Raw genomic sequence first — 18451 nt, forward strand, 5'->3', positions numbered from 1 at the left:
CGTAGCCCCGGGTCTGACAAGCAACCGAGCTCTTCGTAGCTAAGTACTGCAGGCTTATCGAGTACTTCCGAAGTAGTCTTCGACTTCTTCAGAAGCTTCGTCTTGAAGTTCTTCTTCGAGTACTTGCTTGGCTGCATCGAAGTTATGAGGTGCTCATACCCTGAATTTTATTTCTAACATGGTGTGCAATTTGAAAAATCGCACTCCATATGGAGTAGCCCCCGATCCTTAGGTTGAATCGGAGAATCAGGCTGAGGATCCCATTAGTCTGTAATCCTCCTTATCCTTCAAAGAAATTTGAAAAATAAGTAGTCGATGCCACGTATCCCGCAGCCCCCGAGCCTTGAATCCAAATCCCACAAAATTGGAGATAAGGATCCAAAAACCATGGCATGCAGGCTAAAAAATGACAACTTGAGAAATTACCAAAATGATTATACAAATGATGGAAATTAGATCATGAATCTGAAAACCCCTTTTTTCGAGCTAATTAACCTTGAAAAAATAAGTAGTCGAATACTTAATCTAAACAGTCCACCAAATGACCCCTCAGCTTCGGAATATTCCCAAAAATGACTCTTAAACTTCAGAATAGTAAATTTTCCCCACCCCACTTATTATTTAACCCTGCGGCAGCAGTGAGAAAAACTGTGCTTCCAATCTGCATTTTGCCAAGAGCCATAAAAATCCCCAATCAGAGCCACGCGCCGCCGCCATCCCCCCAAAGAAATCCCCCAACCTTGATCTCCCGCCCCTCTCCCCGCAGCCCCCGAGCATCTCGTGGCAAGCGAATCGGAGATGGCACCCAAGAAATCAGAGATCCAAGGGAAAAAGAAGGAGGCACAGCCGTCGTCCGGAGAGTGGACATACAATAAGTGCTCCCTCACCGATCTGAATAGGCTAGTTTCCGAGGGGTTGCTGCAAGAGAAGAATCTTGTCAACTGGCGCCCCTCTTTCCGTGAACCTTTCACCATGGAAAATATTGACGAAATCGTCACATTTTACCATTTTGCTGAACGGGGATTGGCCCTCCCCTCTTGTTCTTTCTTCCGTGGCCTTCTTTATTATTATGGGCTTGAGCTCCATCACCTCAACCCGAATTCCATCTGCCATATTTCCATTTTTATCCATTTCTATGAAGCCTTTCTTGGAATCGAACCCCACTGGGATCTTGTCCGCTTCCTCTTCCGCGTCAAACCCCAGCCAACCTCGAAAAAACTCTGTTGTAGGGGGTGCCGGCATTCAACTGCGTCAGCAGGCTGGCAAAAGATACCTCTCATACAAATTCCCCTCCAACCTTCCCGGTTGGAAAAACCATTGGTTCTATACTGAAAATCATGCCCCCCAGCTCCCCAACAAAACAAATAACCCACCTGTAGTGAGGCCGAAGTGGAATCTTCAACTGTCCAGGGAGACATGGATCAAGTCGAGGAGCTTTTAGACCTCATAGAGGCACACAAGATGATGGGGGTGACCAGCGCTTCCGTTATGTTTTCTTTCTTCAAACGTTGAGTCCAACCGATCCTGCAGCGCCACCGACTTGGATTCAAGTACACCGGCTCTGAAGATCCATCTCGCATGTGCGCAGAGGAGCTGTCAGACGACGCCGCCCTCCTCCGAGTCAGACGAGTGCTGCTGGACGTGGACGCCATGCCGTACGTGCTGGAACTGTTTTATCGCACGGAATCCACCCAAACCTGTAAGTACTTGACTACTTTTTGTTGAAATCTACCTCTGTTATGCCATCGCTAACTGAGAGCCTTCTGCAGGGATACACAGAACTATACCACAGCTACCCGCCACGACCCGATATCCCCCGGCCGGACCACCTCCTCCCCAGCGCCGCTGTAGAAGCCAAAAGGGCTCGCATAGCTGCAGCTCAGCGCAGCAGCAGGTCCACAGAGGATGTGAGCCCCCAGGCGGAGGAGGAAGCTGAAGGAGAAGCGCGATGGGACAACTCCTCCGAGCCAGTCGTGGAGTTGGCCGACGCTTTGCCGCTGGTGCCGCAGGGTCGTCGGATAGTGCGAAAGCGGAAGGCGCAAGAAATCGAATCTTCCGGGTACTTGTTGTTGTCTTGTTGTATTGCTATATGTTGATGGTGTGTCGTGCTTACAATGTCCTCTTGTAGTCCTTCCGCCTCCTCCTCCCGGGCCGAGCCCGAAGAAGAAGGGGCAGCTCCATCGGCCATCGCAGCTGTCACCATCGCCGTGGCGGGGACCGCGCCATTGGCTGGTGAAACCCCGCCGCCCACAACGGAAACGCTGCGACAGGCCTTGCGGGTGAAAAGGGCCATCAAAAAGAAGTCTACACTGTAAGTTTGCCTCTAGTTGCACAATAAACATTTTGATCTTTCGACTTGTGTGTTGACTAACTTCGACTTCATTAGAGCTGCGAGCGCCGCGGACCTCCAGCTGACGCCGGCCTCGACTACCCCAGCCCCCGGGTCTTCGTCCCAGGAAGGATCTTCCAGCGTGGGGCCAGTCGCGGCAGCTCCAGCCCCGAGTCGTCGTGTGACACCCTAGGTGCCAAATTGTACCATAATAGGTATGAAATGTAATGCATGTGTTGAAATATATAAGGTTGGATGTATTTGTAGAAATAAGACCTTATGTGCAATTTTGTAAGAATATGAGTCCTTTTGTGCAAGATGCATGAGTTACAAAAGTAATCTTCAAAAGTTACTAGGGGCCAAATTATAAGAATGCAAGTAATCATGACTTACCTAAAAACTTGCATTTAGGCCCAAAGTTATGTGTAAAATACTTTAACAAGGACAAAATCTTTATAAAGTTTAAAGTTAATCCAAAGTTTCAAAATAAAGTTGCATACTTCGAGTTTTTGATTTCAAACCCTAAAACAAAGTTGTAGAGCTTGAAAAGTTTTACAACTTTCATTTTGAGTACTTTTTCTTTTGAGCCCTAGCTTAAAAGTTATCGTTGGTTTATAGACAGGTCCCTGGAACTTTGGAAAATTGCAAATCAGTCCAGTCATCTTCAACCCTCCCTCTGCTCCTCTGCTTTTCTGTTCCCCGCCGCCGTTCCTCGGAATTCCGGCCAGGCAGTGCAGCCCCCTTGCCCCCCCTCACTCCCAGGCGCCGCCTTATCTCCTCCCCGACCCTATCCCTTGGTTCTCCCGCCCATTCCCGTGCCGCCACGCGCCTGCCGCCGCCTGCCCGAGCTATTTGCGCTGCCACCCGAGCCGCCGCCGTGGTCCTCGGCCTTGCGCCCCTCCCGTACCTCCTCCTCCCTATATATAGCTGCCCTAGGACGTGTTGAAGCTAGTTCCCACCCTCTTGCGCCTCTCTCTCTCGCCGCAGCTCTGCTCCCAGTACCACCCCGCCGCTGCCCTTCGGCCTCACGCCGACGACCCCCTTCCCGACCTCCCCAAGCCCGGCCAAGCCTTCAAACGGGTGTGTCTCGGTGTCCTCTCACTCCCCACCCCTTTCCCCTGCTACCCGAGCTCTCCCATCACCGGATTTGAGCTCAACCGAGCTTGCTCCGGCCGGCCATGGCAGAAGGACCTATCTGCGAGGCTTCAATTCTTTCCGAGGGTCTAAATGAAAGTTTTTGATTCTTTCTCCTTTCCAATGTGCTGAACTTTGAAAATTCCAAGGAAATCATAGAAAATTCAATAAAAATGTAAAACTAGTTGGACCTGAATCCTTATTTCAAACTCTATCACTCTTGTTTTGTGTCCATGTTATGAAAATATATGATTTGTGCTGTGTTTAAAATAGAAGTAAATGAATGCTTGTTATTTCATGTGAGTGGTGTTGCTGACTTGTAAATTCAATAGGAAATTGTAGGAAATTCCAAAAATTGTAAAACCAGTTTTGTTGGAAACTAGATTTTGAACTCTACAACTTCTATTAAGTAAGTTTGATATAAAACTAAATATTTTTGGAATCCATGTTAGATCTAAGATAAGAGAGTGTAATATTCATAGTTCCTGCATGCTAACTTTGTTGATCAAGATTTTTGGTATGCAATCTCTATAGATTAAGTATGAATTGATGTGGAATTTTAAAACCTAATTTTGTTTTATAATTTAAATTCTTTTAAGTTGATCAATTTAATTGGTTTTATAGTAGAATTAGCTAGGTATACCCTTTACAACTTATCTAATTAGATCTCCTAGTCAGAATCTTTAAATATGCAATTGATCTGTGTTTAAATTTTTCAAAACTTTATAACCCTAATTATCCAGGGTTCACATTCAATTTTGAATTTAATTTAAACTTGAAATACTTAATTTCTATTTCCAATTAAATCAATGCTATAATCAGAAGTCAAATATAAATGATTCAAAGCTTAAGTTCCTTTTTATACCATGAGTTCTTGAGTGTTAGCCTTTTTAATTGCAACTTTACCGTGAATTGAGATGAAAATGTATGCATCCATTGAACTCCATCTTGCATATCATGTAGACTCGACCACTCTCGCCGATGGAAATTACCAGCTAATCCCGGAACCAGAAGGAGGTTGTTCTGAAGACCCTAAGAATTCCGTTAGGGAATTCTCAGAAGGCCCGAACCAAAGTTCGGACGTTATTAACTTGACTAACCCCAGCCCCACCAATAAAGGCAAGCTCCGGACATAAACCCTACTTTATTTACACTGCAACCTATGTTATTTATATCTATCTCTACATTAAGTTCTTAGGAATTGCTTGAAACCCTAGTTGCATTCTCCTAGGAACCAATGTGATGAATACCCGTACTTGAGTCCGACTAGCTGCTATGCTAATAGGGCCGGTAGAAGTCGGGTGATTTCCTGTCACTCGTGCGATATAGGAATTGTAATGTTTACATTCCTATTATCACTATAAGGATGACGGACGGGAGTTTTATGAGGTATCATGGTTGAGGTGATACCCCATTTGTGTTGTTGAAATTGATAAAGTCGCGGTGTGTGCCGATCGGGGTTAAGCATTTGAAAGTACTAACCACATGCCGCGAAATATGGTAAGCGGTAAGCCTAGTAACCAATCGGCCCGAGGAGTGGACATACCTCCCACCACATGTATTTGGTTTTTCTGTTTACTTGATTTGACTGAGGAAATACGTGTTGCAAGGGCAACCAGGAATATGGGTTTTGTAGTCGCGCTACAGACGTATGTCCTGCACTTTGAAAGTGCGTATGTTCCGGCTGTCACTTGTGGTGGATCTGATCCACGAGTCGGAAAGAAAGGCAAACGGTTGCTTCGGAACGACCCTGTGGTGTTCCAAGCGTGTGAGTTAGGTTTACCTTGCAAGGTTAAATTCGATTCAGAATCGTCCGCCTCTCACGATGATTGAGACTACTTAATCCCTTTATCATACAGAGTAACAAGAGCAACTATATGATGAGTGATACTGATGATTGAGATAAAGAGCTCTACCTTGCTTGCTTAGTTATAAGTGCTTATCTAGAATGGACAATCACATAGAACTTGAAAGCTAAAAGTTGAAAATAAGGATTCACTCTTAGTTGCTTTTCAGCTGAAACCAAACCCAGAACTTTTATAAACCTTCATAAGTCTAGTTATGGGCTAAAGTATACCCAATCCCGGGTAAGCCTTGCTGAGTATTAGTATACTCAGCCTTGCTAGTTATATGTTTTGCAGGTAATGTCTTGAAGACCCTAGTCTTCCCTTGCCTTGGCCCTGTGCTTTTCCAGAAGATTGGTTCGAGGAATGGGATCCGTCCCCGACCAATACTGATGATCTCGAGTGATGTCGTGTTAGGGCTTAGCATGACATCCGTCTTGACGACGCGTTGTAACTATCGTGTATGTTTTCCGCTGCCAAAAATCATAGCTTTAGCAGTTTGTAATGTACTGCTTTTGAAAACTCTTATAATGTAATTCCTTGTGATGTAAAATATGATGGTGATTATATCTCTGGACTCACCTTCGTGTGAGGTAACCTTATATGATCCTGTGTATCGGTGGTTTATCGGGACGTTACCCGACAGGCTAAGGGATTATACCGTTTGAAGCACGTCGGAGCCCTCGGGAGTGGACTCACGTTTTTGAGCTGGTATAATTCAGGTTGGTTCTGCCACAGCTGGTATCAGAGCTATAAGGTTACTCTGAAGATAATTTTACCTTAAAAAAATGCTTTCAGTATAAAAGTTGACTAACAAAATGCTTGGCAAAACTACGTTGGATTCGTTAAGGTTGTGCTTAGTACGTAAAGCCCTAGGTTAATACTTAAGGGAATTACAGGTGGCTATAGTATATGTATATATAACTCTAACTACCAGCATTACCTTTCTGTCAAAACTTAAATTCATGCACAACCCAACTTTATATTCTGTAACGACACCTTCGACGATGAGGTAAGAAGGTAAGGATCCTCAGCCAACTGAGGGAGCTTGGCCTTCCCGTCGGTGATGCGAACCGAACACTGTTTCTCAAGCAGTGGCCTACTTGAGATGCTGCCAATGTACCAACTTTGGTTGACTACATTGGGAGTATATGGTTCGGCGCAGGGTATGGCGATCGCTGTTCATACCCCCGCATTTTGCGGTACCCCCGTGAATACGTTTCTTCGATAACGTATGCTAACGTTGTCTGTACGACGGTAATTGTACAGATGCTGTTTTTATAGTGAGCAGTAATGAATGGGAACGCTTTCATGACATGCTGGCATGTAAGGTTCATTGGATCTATATATTATGGTTTTCTGCAGGTACACTAACCACGAATACGAAACTAGGATGGATAGGGTTTATCGACTAGTTAATAGTGAGAGACGTATGTATAATGCCACCGAAATTAACTACGTAAGTCCAAAGATATTTGGCAGTTATTTTGATTTGTGAGGACGAGTAGAACGTGCATGCATAACTCATCATTAAATACATGAATGCAATGTGTGTCTTGGTTCTTCTAAGGATGTGTGGTAGGTTGTTGATCTTTGGTGTGGTTAACGGGATTCTTGTGGTAGTATTGGTCAAGTATCTTAAGTATCTTTTTGCTTTCCAGCCCTTGCTGTATCAGAATCAGTTGTCTCGTCCTATTTACCTTGTAAGTCTTCAGCAGGGTAAATAAATTTTATCATCTGAATTCTTGTTTCAGATGGTTGGAGCCACACGTGGAACCCCGGAAGGTTTCCGGACAGAGCAGATCAGTGGTTCCCAACCACCATCACCACTTCCGAATCTAGCCGATGCTCTGGCTCGGCAAACCGAACTTCTTAATCTATTGGTACAAGCACAACAGAATCAACAACGCCAGCAATCACGAGGTCGTGATGAACCTCAAGTGTCAACTTATCAAGATTTCCTCAGTACTCAGCCCCCGCTGTTCAGCAAAGCGGAGGAGCCCTTGGATGCCGAAGCTTGGTTCCGCACCATTGAATCTAAGTTTGCTCTTCTTACGATTCCATGTGCGGACTCCAACAAGGCTCATTTCGCTGCCCAACAATTACGCGGAGCTGCCCGTATTTGGTGGGATAATTATTGTGCTATGCAAACGGATGGCCATGTTATCTCCTGGGAAGAATTCCGGAATGCCTTTAGGGCACATCATATACCTGAAGGGCTGATGGAACGGAAACTGACTGAGTTCTTAGCACTTACTCAAGGCACCCGCACCGTACTGCAGTATGCATAGGCTTTTAATCACCTGTGTCAGTATGCGGTCTATCATGCTGATAATGATGCCAAGAAGCAAGATTGTTTCCGTCGAGGTTTGAATACTAAGCTCAAAGAACATCTGAATCTTATCAAGGCGAATACCTTCAGCGAGTTGGTCAACATGGCACTGAGTCAGGAGGATTGTATTACGGCACATCGTGCCGAAAAGAAGCAAAGGATCTCCACTGGACCCGCGGGCGTCCAACCCTCGCAGTATCAGATTTTTCAGGATGCACTGCCTAGAGCGCCCCAATGGAATGTTCCGTTTGGTGGACTAGTTTTCAAGCTGTTTCAACAACAAGAAGAGTATCAACCTCTTGTACCTCTGCAACAATCACAACAATTTGGCCCACAGCCAACTGTCCAACAAGTCCAACAGAGAAACAGCACCTATCACGGTATCAATTGCGAAAGGGCGGATCACTTTATCAGAGATTGTCTGCAGCCCAAGAAGCCTAATCAAGGGCAGAGTTCCAGTCAGAATGACCAAAACAAGGGTAAGAGGCCGATGATGCAAGTCCGGCAAGGACAAATTAACTTTACTACCCTTGCAGAACTTCCGGATGGAGCTCCTATCATGTCGGGTACATTCTTTATACACCATAAACCAGTTGTTACATTATTCGATTCGGGAGCAACTCATAGTTTCATCAGTAACAACTGTGGTACCCGAATAGGATTTGATCTCTGTTCTACTAAAGGGTCATATATGATTTCTACCCCTGGAGGAAAGATTACTTCTAATCAAATGGTTAAAAGTGTGCCAATTCAGTTAGGCAGTAAACTAATCAAAACTGATTTAGTACTACTGGATCTAGAGGGTATTGATGTTATACTCGAGACAAATTGGATGACAGAACATGGAGTACTGTTAGACATCTCATCCCGAGTTATTGAGATTAACTCACCACATCAAGAAGCTGTTATCCTCTATCTGCCTCAGCAAGAGTATTTGCACTCTTGCTCTTATGCCATCACAGACATCAAGGTAAAAGATATTCCTGTAGTCTGTGAATATCCCGATGTCTTTCCAGACAACTTGCCTGGAATGCCGCCAGACAGAGACATCGAGTTCATTATTGAACTTCAACCTGGCACCGCTCCTATTTCGAAGAGGCCATATCGCATGCCTCCAAATGAATTGGCCGAGCTAAAGATTCAACTCCAAGATCTTCTTGACAAAGGTTTCATACACCCAAGTGCTTCACCTTGGGGTTGTCCTACTCTCTTCGTAAAGAAGAAAGACAATAGCCTAAGGCTATGTGTCGATTATCGTCTACTCAATGCGGTTACTATCAAAAATAAATATCCTCTTCCCCGCATTGACATCTTATTCGATCAATTAGCTGGAGCTAAGGTCTTTTCCAAGATTGACTTGCGCTCTGGTTATCATCAGATAAAAATTAGGCCGTGTGACATCCCAAAAACGGCTTTCTCAACCAGATATGGATTATATGAATATCTGGTTATGTCATTTGGGCTTACCAACGCACCGGCATATTTCATGTACCTCATGAATTCAGTCTTTATGCCGGAACTTGACAAATTCATTGTGGTATTCATCGATGATATTCTGATATATTCCAAGACTAATGAAGACCATGCCAATCACTTACGTGTCGTGCTTCAACGACTACGTGATCATCGCCTTTATGCCAAATTCTCGAAATGTGAATTTTGGCTAGATAGTGTGAAATTTTTGGGACACACTATCTCCAGTGAAGGCATATCGGTTGACCCAACCAAAGTCCAGGAAGTTATGGATTGGAAACCTCCAACTTCGGTCCATCAAATCCGAAGTTTCCTTGGATTGGCGGGATATTATCGCCGATTCATTCCAGACTTCTCGAAGATAGCCAAACCTATGACTGAGCTACTTAAGAAAGAGGTTAAGTTCTGCTGGGATGATAAGTGTGATAAAGCATTCCACACTTTGAGAAGACTTCTAACAACTGCCCCAGTGCTAGCTCAGCCAGATAATACTCAGCCTTTTGATGTCTACTTGTTGTCGGTCAAAACCCGCCGGCGGGCAGCGACAGGCAACACGAGGAGCCGGGAGGCTTCCGGGACGGCTGGTGGGCCCGGGTCCCTCGGTCAACGGCCCAGTGATCTGGCGCGCGCCCTGGCTGAGAGTCGCTAGGCGTGCCACCTGATCCTACACCCGATCAGGAAGGTGTGACGTGTCGAACTCCTGCATACACAGACATGTGTAAAAGTTAATCCGAGCCGTGATCGGCTCATTACCTCCTCCCCGGTATCGGCTATGAAGAGCCGATTGCGTCAATACCGGATCGGATCTTTGGAACAGGCAATATAGAAACTGGTACGTACATATATATTTAAATAAAACTTGCCTCATAAATAACAATCTAATCCAATCCACAACAACTAAGCCCTCACTACACGATCGGAACATCCTACACGTAATTGAGCCTAATAGATACACAAAAGCATCGACAAGACGATCTAAACAGAGAGCAAGAGAACAACTAAAAGCCGATTCCCGAACAACCTCTATTCAGGCAAAAAGCCGATACAGAGCATTCTATCGGATCATTCAACTCGTTTGCAAGGCCTAATCGTGCACATATTGAACCAAGCTTCTAAATACATAGAAACCAGCCATAACAGATTGGATCTACTGACAACTATGAAACGAGATAAAACCATCATACCCAGGAACGGGTACAATGATCAAACATGCGAGAGCAATGCATAAAGCACAATGAAAGCACCAAAAGAAAAGATTACTCAACGCATGCCAGGATAAATAACGCTACTCGCCATCTACAAGGCTTCAGCACGAGCAACGTATAAACGAACGAGCAAGGGTGACGCTACCCCGATCACGCAAGACGTGATCGGGGTCGCGTGGCACTTACCCGATGAAAAACCCTAAAACAGGGGAGGCGATACGCCGAGAGTTGATGATGATTGATTCTGTTTCTTGTTTATTCATGGTACATATTTATAGTCCGTAGACTTGTTCTCTTTAACTAACCCTAACCTAACACGACACGAATCTTAACTGTTTATTCCTAATTTACACGGCCTTATGGCCTCCATCTTCCGCACGGGCCCGATTCGCAAGCTTTGTCACGACTGCCTTCCAAGCCCATCTTGCTCCGTGGCCCACTTTTGACCTGGTCAAAATACGGTGATAACACATGCCCCCCTGGTTTCGGTAATGGAAATTCCGAAATCATCACTACCTTGACCCTTCGTCTTCCGATCCATACGACCGTGCCCTTTCGGCTCCCGATGGACGTGACTGCTCTGCATCGGCCTCCTGGGGAACCGTTACGGTGCCGATTCATTTCATCCACTCGTTGGCTTTATAAACTTGTTTCCAGCACCTTTTTTACCCACTTTCTCTCACAACCATCGCCGACTCCCTTTCTTCCTTTGCCATGGCCTCTTCTTCCTCTGCTTCCTCTGTTATCTCTTACGAGTCCGGAACAACACGAGAACCTACTCCAGAATATGACCCAATCGCTGCTTATGAGGTCCGTGCCCCCCTGCATTGGGACGCAGTGGGGTGGGACTTCGACTACCAGTCTGAAGACGACGACTCTCTGACTGACGGCGAGGATCTCACTCTCCTCCTCGGAGCCGAGCTGGAGGAAGAGGAAGATGATGTCCTTTGGGGAGAAGACCTTTCTTTCTCAGAGGAAGAATCCGACTCCTTCTCCTCCGAAGAAGATCCGATGGCAGGTAACTTTCTCTTTGACAGGTCATCGGACGACACTTCCGATAGCCGCGGAGGAACCGACGATGATGACGGCTTCACTAGTGGCAGCGATGGGAACGATGCTGACGATGATGGCCGCGACGGTAGCAGCAGCAGCGGCGCCAGCATTGCTCCACCGTCCAAGCGCCGCAAAGCCTCTGATGTGCACTGGTGGTAGATTGTAGTCCCCCCGTTAGGTTATCTCCAGGAGTAGTTAGCTCCTCTTTCGTTCTTACTGCCTTGCTATGAATACACTCTGCTTTTGTATTAATCCCTCTTATTATGCACAACAATTTATTCAAGAGCCGATGGCATCGCATCGGCTTTAGAGTATACCACCCCGGATCTGAAACCGCTCTTCAATTTACTTTACCTTCTGCCAATCAATCCAGCGCAAACCTCTATAGGTCGATTCCGATCCCCTTTTCGCTCGCAAACCCTAGCCGCAAGATCTCCCCTAGTCCTTGAGACACACACTCGATCTTGCGCCACCAACCCTAGATTCATTCTCCAAGGTTTTGATCCAAATTTTCCGATGGCAGGATCTTCGCGTACCGCCGCCGCCGCCTTTGGTCTGAAGGTAAACTCCGACCCCCATTAATCTAACACTGCGTCCGCACATTTCTTACTGCGCAGTTAAATGACTTTTCCCCCGGCGATCTTGATTTTTTTATTTTTTTTTGGGGTTTTTTCAGGCTTCCGATATCTTCCTGCCACATCCTTCTTCCCCCGATTCCTTTTGCCTTGGACCTCGCTCCTATGAGAAACCCGTAGATCTGATCTCGTGTGAGGCCAACCGGATCCCCTTTGTGAGCCAGGATGTAGACCTAGAATCTTGGTCGGATAGCCTCCGCGCCTGGCCAAACCCTCCTGAAGGCTGGATGGCTTGGTATAATAGGGTAGCGAACACCTATCAGCCCTTATGGGAATCAATTGGAATAGCCGATGCCTTGTCTTTGTCACTCTCCCCTCTTGAGAAAGATGAAAACCTTCTGAAGACCATCGGCTATTTCTGGTCTGATGCCTTGAATTGTTTCCTCTTTGGGCATAGCCCATTAGCACCAACACTGTTAGATGTTGTGATGATTACTGGCCTGAACATATCTTCAGCCTGTCCTTCTGCTTACAGTCTCCATGTGGTCCCTTACAAATTGTCTTCAAAAACCGAATGCACTAACTGGAGCACATACCTGAGCCAACACCAGAAAAGCAAAGGCCCTGTGTCGGAAAAGGAGCATACGGCCTTCCTGAACTTATGGCTTGAACACTTCCTCTTCTGTGGCCCTTCCCTTGCCCCGACCAAAAACTATCTTTCCTTGGCTTATGAATTGGCCAAGGGTCAACCCATTGGCCTCGGCAGACTATTTCTGGGGGAACTCTACCGTTATCTTCATCTGATGATTTCCAGCCTCCTTACCCAGAAGAAGATTAGAACTGGTGGCCCATGGTGGTTCATTCAGTTGTGGGCTCGTCTTTACTTCCACAATTCTGATCCTGATTTCCCTTCTTTGGTCGGTAATTCCTTCCCTGATCTGAGCGGGAGACAAATTAGATGTACTAGCTTTGGGCAGGCCCTATACAGTCTCCCTGGCGGGAAACTGAATCCCCCAGATGCTTCCCGTTGGTTCAAGATTTTTTACAAAGGCCTCGATAACCCAGACTTCCTTCCTTATGCCGACTCTGAGCTCTTTGAGAACCCAGCTACCTTCCGTTTGGCTGATATTGCCGATGATGCTGACACCAGGCATCTTTATTCCATCATGGTTCGGCCTTGCCTTCTCCCAGTCGGCATGAGCACCTCTAACCGGATTCTTAAACCCGGTTATGAGTTTTACCAGCCGGTCGTAGCAGCCCGGCAATTTGGCCTTGCGCAGGTGCCTCCCCACTTCCTTCTCCATCTACTAACATCCAGCAGGGTGGACCTCCCCGATGCTCTGACCGCCCAGAGGTGCTACAGTCTGTTCGCAGACCTTCCCCTGTCTGTTCCTGTCAACTTCACCTTCACCTCCTCGGCTGTTGACTTCGATGGATGGTGGACGATGTGGAAAACTCATGTTTTCCGAGGAGCCCTGGGTCCGATGCTTCAACAGATCGACCCTGAATATGACATCCCCGATGGAGAGGTACCCCCTTTCTGGACTAGCATTCTTTCTTTAAATTGTATTGGATCCCTCCTGAGTCCACCTTACGGCTGCAGCAAGAAGATGGCCCAGAGCCAATAAACGAGGATGGATCCCCTTTTTGCTTCCGGGCGGTCGCTCCCGTGGTTCTTTTTGGCAGGAACGCACCCCCTCCCTCGAAGAGTGTAATGCAGATCCAGCCGAGTACCGCCAAGTTGACCCCCAAGCGGAAACGGCTTTCTGAGGCTGCTGCCCCCCGTGTCTGTGCTAAGACGAGGAAGACCCTTGTCAGAAAGGTCCGGAAGGAAACTGCGCCGTCTTCTCCTAATCCACCACCTCCAGTCGCCGACCAGGTTTGGCCCCTCTTCCCGCTTCGCAATCGGGTTTTGTTCATCCCCCTTCTAGTGACACTCTCTTTTCCTGCAGCCTGCTGTTGTAGAAGTCTCCAGCGGGGAGGAGCCCCCATGTCAGAAAGGTTCGTCTGTGGAGACGCCGGAGGGCGTGGACGTACCCATCAGGGCCCTGATCACCCTTTGCAATCCTGGTGTGACAGACTCGGGAGGCCCTTCTGCATCGGCTGCTGCCTCAACTGCTCCGCTAGGTCTGCAGGTCATTGACTCCTGTCTGGAAGGGCCCTTCCCCGCCTCGGCTATTGCTGATTCCCCTGCACGAGAGGTACGCCCAACGGAGCCGATCGCCGTTTCATCGGCTGCTGCTTCTGTAAAGCCGACTGCTGCTCCATCGGCTGCCGCTCCTCCCTCTGGAGGTGCAATCCATGCGGCCTCTACCGCCACCGCTCATTCCTCGGGAGGGACACCTTCCCGGGAGCCGATCACCCCTTCGTTGGCCATCGCTGCTTCCTCCTCGAGACAGGTATATCTTCTCTTTGTAACTATTTTGGTCTTTTTCGTAATGCCTGTCTCACTCTCTTCTCCTTCAGAACCTGGATCTTTCAGAGCTCCTTGCGTTTGACCCTGCCACGATTGGGTCAATCATACTGGAGGCCGATGATTCTTCCTCAGGCCCAACCAGCGCTGCCGATCAACTTCTCCGTGTGAAGGATCTTCTGTCGGGCCCTATCTCTGCTTTGATCTAGGATTCTAGTGCGATCAAGCAGATCCTCGACGAGGTTAGCTCCCAGCTCCCTGTCAGCCTCCAGGTCAAGCTTTTGCCAGCAGGGTACCTTTCTTCCTTTCAAGCGAAAGTAGCGGAGGCTCGCCGCAGGATCGAGACCCGGCGTTCCCAATCGCTCTTGAGGACCATTATCGCCGAAATGTGTCAGTCGATCAACAAGAAGAAAGCCGCACTCGATGCCAAGATCGATACATCTGCTTCCGCCCATCGGCTCCACCTCTTGGAGAAAGAATTGGAAGACCTTAAAGCTAGGGTCCAGGCCACCAAACAGCGCATCCAAGAGGAGAAGAATCTCATCGCGGGTTCCAAGCAGGAGGCAGAAATCCTAACCACTGAACTGAAGACGGACTTGGCCCAGCTGAACAGCTTGAACAAACAGGTGGTGCCGGGGGCAGACGAAGAGGACGAAGCAGTGCTTGATGAGGTTGACCGCATCTGTCTTGATGCTATCGCCGCTATCGACGCCTTCCTTCTGCAGCCCTGTCCGAGATAAACTTTGTGTTTATGTGGTAAACCTGTGGTGTTTTTATGTAGCGAATCTAAAGTCGATGGTGGCACATCGGCTGTTTGGTAACCTGTGACGCCTGATTACCATAAGCACAATTCTATAGCCGGTGGCACCGCATCGGCTGTTCTAATCTGATCGGGTCGATCAATACTTGTTGTTCTTTCTTCGTCTCCTATACTTGGCTTACTGGTCGCATCGGCTTGTGGCCTGATGGGTATCATCGGCTTCATTGTTCATTAGCCCACATACTTGGGAAGTACCTCTTAAGGTGTTGGCCATTGACTGCTACTGGGAACTTAACGCCGTCCAATTCTTCAAGCATGTACGCATTCCCTGGTAGGACCTGGTCGACCTTGTACGGCCCATGCCAATTTGGAGACCATTTGCCATAAGCCGCGTCTTTGGTTCCCAATGGCAATACTGCTTCCCAAACCAAATCTCCCACCTGAAACTCCTTCGGCTTAACCTTTTTATTATATGCACGGGCCACTTTAGCCTTATTTTCCTTGATTTTCTCTAGGGACCATAGTCTGAGTTCCGTGAGATCTTCCACATTGTCGCTCATCAGGGTAGCATACTCTTCAGCGGACAAATCATTCTGGAATTCTACACGCCTTGATCCGGCCGTAACTCCCACGGCAACACGGCCTCCTGCCCGTAGACCAAGTGGTAAGGAGAAGTTTTTGTCGCTCCGTGACATGATATGCGGTACGCCCAAAGTGCTTCTGATAGGACCTCGTGCCAACGTCTAGGGTACTCATCAATCTTCCTTTTGATCAACTTGATAAGACTCTGGTTGGACGCTTCGGCCTGTCCATTTGCCTGAGCATAATATGGAGATGATCTAATCAGCTTGATTCCCATATCAGCAGCAAACTTCTTGAATTCTTCTGAAATGAAAACCGAGCCACCATCCGTTGTAATAGTCTGTGGAATTCCGAATCTGTGAATGACGTGCTCCTTGACAAACTGAATAACGTCCCTGGACGTCACTGACTTCATCGGAACCGCTTCCACCCATTTGGTAAATAATCTGTGATAGCTAGGATGAACTGATGACCCTTGCTAGATGGGGGATTAATTTTGCCGATCATGTCCATACCCCAGCCTCTGAACGGCCATGGTTTAATGATGGGGTTCATAACGGACGCTGGTACCATCTGGATTTTTCCAAACCTCTGACATGCCTGACACCCTTTATAGTATTTAAAACAATCTTCAAGCATGGTGGGCCAGTAATATCCTGATCGCCTAATTAGCCATTTCATTTTGTGTGCCGATTGATGGGTCCCACACGTTCCTTCATGAACTTCATGCAGGAGCCGATTGGACTCTACTGGCCCCAAACACTTAAGCAGTAACCCCTCTAAGGTCCTGTAGAACATATCATCCCCTATGAGAACATACTTCATAGCTTTGTATCGTATCCTCTTGGGTGCCCCCCGAGCCGAATCCTTCAAGTAATTGAAGATATCGGCTCTCCAATCTCCCTGGTCCAGAAAGTATACCTGATGAACTGACCCATCGGCTTTGTACCCTGAAGCCAACTGTGCTAGATCATTGGCTTCGGCATTCCGAGCCCTGGGTATCCAATAAAAATTAATGTACCTGAACTGGGCTATCAGCTCCTGGATTGGACCACATTGGGAACAGCAGCTCGCTTTCGCACCTGTATTCTTCTGTAAGCTGGGAAACTACCCAATTTTGAATCCCCAAAAACTTCCACTGCTTCAGCTCCGCCTCTAAAGCAATTCCATACCTTTTCGTACCGCCTCATACTCTGCAAGATTGTTGGTACAGGCGACAGGTAATCTGATCGAAAAAGAATACGTTGCCCCCGAGGCGATACCAGTAAGACGCCGATGCCGCATCCATCCCCACAAACTGATCCGTCGAAGTACATGGCCCAGGCTCGTATAGACAGTGCTGCGATATTGGTGTTAACCCTCTCGGCGATAAGATCCGCTAACGCCTGCCCTTTAACTGCTTTGCAGGTTGATATCGGATATCAAATTCTGATAACCGCGAACATCCACTTCCCCAATCGGCCTTTCAAAACAGGAGCCGATAACATATGTTTTATGACATCCGATTTGCAGATGACGACCACTTCAGCCGATAGCAGGATATGGCGAAGCTTGGTGCATGTAAAGAATAAACATAAACAAAGTTTTTCCATGTCGGGGTACCTTGTTTCCGATCCAACAATCTTCTGCTGAGATAAAAGACCACCTTTTCTTTGCCATCATACAATTGTACCACCACTGAAGCAATAGAAAGTGTTGCCCATTGATAGATATATATAAAACGGTCTATCCTGTTGTGGTGGACCAGCACAGGCGGATTCGACAAATATTCTTTGATTCTTCAAATGCCCACTGTTGGTCTGCCCCCCAGCGAACTCGTCAGTCGTTCTAGTCTTGACTAACTCCATAAAAGGCTCGATCCGTCCAGACAAATTAGAATAATCTCCTGACAAAGTTAATCTTACCAATGAGCTGCTGGAGCTCTTTCTTGGTGGTGGGTGGCACCATGGTGCGTACGGCTTCCTGACTTTTTAGGCCAATCTCTATCCCTCTTTCATGAACTAGAAATCCCAGAAACTGCCCAGCCGACACACCAAAAGCACACTTCTTTGGGTTCATCCGGAGCCCGAACTTTCTAGTTCGTTCCAGAACCCGCCGCAGGTCGTCTAAATGTCCCTCGACCGATGCTGACTTTACCACAACGTCGTCGATATAATTTCTACTAGATTACCGATCAGATCATGGAAAATATGGTTCATAGCCCGCTGATATGTAGCACCAGCATTCTTCAAGCCGAAAGTCATAACCACGTACTCGAACAAGCCCACTACTCCAGGCACTCTGAACGCAGTTTTGTGTTATCTTCAGAGGCCATGAAGATTTGATTATATCCTGGCATTTACCATCCATAAAACTCAAAAATCTTGTGGCCGGCGGCAGCGTTGATTAGTGTCTCTGCAATGGGCATCGGGTATTCGTCTTTTGGAGTGGCCCTATTAAGATCCCTGAAGTCCACGCACCCTCCATCGGCCATCTTTCTTCTGTACGGGCACGACGCTCGAAATCCATTCGGCGTACCTGCAAGTCCTGATAAATCCGGCTTCCAGCATCTTTTCTATTTCTTTCTTCACCTCGACAGAACTTCGGCTTTCATCTGTCGTGCTCGTTGCTGGAACGGTCGAAACCCACTCTTGAGGGGAAGCCGATGCTCTACTATTTTCCTATCTAGTCCAGGCATCTCTGTGTAATCCCATGCGAAGCAATCGGCATATCCCTTTAGCAATGCTATCATCGGCTCTCGTAGTGCTGGGT

This window comes from Panicum hallii, chromosome 6 (assembly GCF_002211085.1).
Source record: "Panicum hallii strain FIL2 chromosome 6, PHallii_v3.1, whole genome shotgun sequence".
NCBI lineage: Eukaryota > Viridiplantae > Streptophyta > Magnoliopsida > Poales > Poaceae > Panicum > Panicum hallii.